The sequence below is a fragment of the Cupressus sempervirens genome, chromosome 7, assembly GCF_028749045.1.
Source record: "Cupressus sempervirens isolate cs-2001-9-10 chromosome 7, ASM2874904v1, whole genome shotgun sequence".
Taxonomy (NCBI): Eukaryota; Viridiplantae; Streptophyta; class Pinopsida; order Cupressales; family Cupressaceae; genus Cupressus; species Cupressus sempervirens.
In genome coordinates this window covers 10,545,581-10,547,805 of record NC_143124.1, presented here as the reverse complement: position 1 = coordinate 10,547,805, position 2,225 = coordinate 10,545,581, and the positions used below count along the sequence as shown (strand labels likewise).

At 34.4% G+C, this 2,225-nt stretch overlaps 1 pseudogene; it reads right to left on the bottom strand.

Moving 5' to 3' along the window:
- Positions 1-275: 275 nt before the first annotated feature.
- Positions 276-770, bottom strand: LOC149545156 (SKP1-like protein 1A pseudogene; annotated as a pseudogene).
- Between the last annotated feature and the right edge of the window lie 1,455 nt (positions 771-2,225).

Genomic DNA, 2,225 nt, shown 5'->3' with positions numbered 1-2,225 from the left:
ATAATAATAGCAGTCAATAATATTAAACCATCAGCAGAACAAACAATTAGATTAGCCAATAGAAACATAGCCAACTACATATAATCAATATTAAAGAAATCAATCAATGACATTCATTGTCGCATAACTGTTCAAAGAAAACCTACCGGAGTCCCCCTCAATAATTATCAACTGATGACCAAAACCAGTTCAAAATCAAGAAGGCGAAGCAAATAGCAGTATCTTAACACGAAAAAAAACATAGATATTCTTAAACCCTAGGAATCCCTTATAAATTACTGCAAAGCCCATTCAACTTCACGCCTGACCTCTGCCTCCTCTTCCGGGGTGAAGTCATTTTCTATGTTAAATATCTTTCTCATCTCTTCTGGGCTCGCCCACTTAACCCTGTCTGCTATGGCTTGTGCAACCAAATCGAGTAGATTGCATATATCGAGGTACTCGGCAGCATTGATGAGATGAAAAAGCGTGGCTAACTTCACCTTCACATACTCCTCATCCCACTTCTTAACATCCTCCTCCGAGATGGTCATGTTGCCCACTGACTGCATATTCACATGATATTCGCAGTATTCGATCACTTTCGCAAGAGTTTCGCTGGAAACATTGAGCAAAGGCACGGGCATATCGGTGCCTACGTCCTCCACCAGGTTCTTTACAAACTGCGACTGCACGGCCACCGCATAATCTACCTCGAAGATCTTCTCATCAGCACTCTTCAGTTTCACCTTACATTCGTTCGTAGTCGATGTACTCGCATCCGTCGGCATGGGGAATTGTTTTTCGGAGCCTACTGAAACAGGAAGCTACGAAAACCGCTGAGGAAACTGGCTGTGTGATGTGGGATCTGGTATGTATAGGGTTTTGTTTAGGTCATTCCCAGATTAGTTATCATATGTCAATCCAAAAATTATGGCTGGTGTCTTGAACTACAAAAACCCCCTCCCCTTCCTTCCTTTGTAGCAGTTGGTTTCACATGATTTGTGAAATGTGAAATTTTTGGGGTGATTGTTAAGTATATTTTACAAATGATCATGTGTATTGTGCAATTTAAAATTATATATTGTTTCTATTGGATTGTGTAAAAGTTTATTATAATTCTCTAATTAATATTTGGGATGTCACTTTTTTCTCTCAAAGTAGGAAATACTATTCATGTAAAAAGAAATGTAATAAATTGTAAACATCTAGGTGGAGAGGATTCAATATTTGAGCATCTTAATATACTCATTAAAATTTTGTTTAGAAATTTCATCCCATTTAATTTTTTACAATAGCTTAGTTGGCAAGTTTCATCTTTATTACTAAGTTTTGAAGTCTCCATCATCAATTATGGTGCCACATCAACATGTCTTTTGCTTATAAGATGTCCAATATAACCCAAATAAAAAGTGATACTAATGGTAATGCAAAACGGGTGCCCATACTTGTAGAAATACACAACATCACATGATTACTTGATTTTTACAACTAAAGGTTCATTTCATTCAATTATGGGTAGTCATCATTCTACTAACAACTTTAAAGTTGCAACTATTTGTGCAATGTTGCCCATACTTGTAGAAATACACAACATCACATGATTATTTGATTTTTAAAACTAAAGGTTCATTTCATTCAATTATGGGTAGTCATCATTCCACTAACAACTTTAAAGTTGCAACTATTGGTGCAATGTTGACAGAAAGTTGGACAATAAGTCATGGACATGAAATCAATAAGTTGAGCTCCTCCATGTCCACAGTGCTAGTACCATCATCAGGAAGAGAACTAATAGATCAAGAAAAAATTGAACACAAAGTATTTTTTAAATCAAGAGTATAATATAGTATAAGTTAAGATTACTACTTATAAATTAATCAAATTCTTCAAACTAACTATATGTCTCTACACATGTATGAAAGATAGAATCATGAGTATATTTATAACTGTTAAGAAATATATTAATAATATCTTTGATATTAAGTAGCAGTTAATATGGGGACTGACCCATACAAAGAAAAATACATAGTATGAATCAGTCAAAAGTTATTACTATGCAATTATCCAACCCCCTTCTTAAACATGAAAATATTGAGGATAAAGCATTTTTAATTGTAAACTAGTAGTAAAAACCATCAGAATGTCAATATTATACATAAACATGGCCAGAATATTCATAGTGGCCATTAAATTAGTATAGTAAATACTAACAAACATATTCCTTGGGCCAATAAAAAACCTAC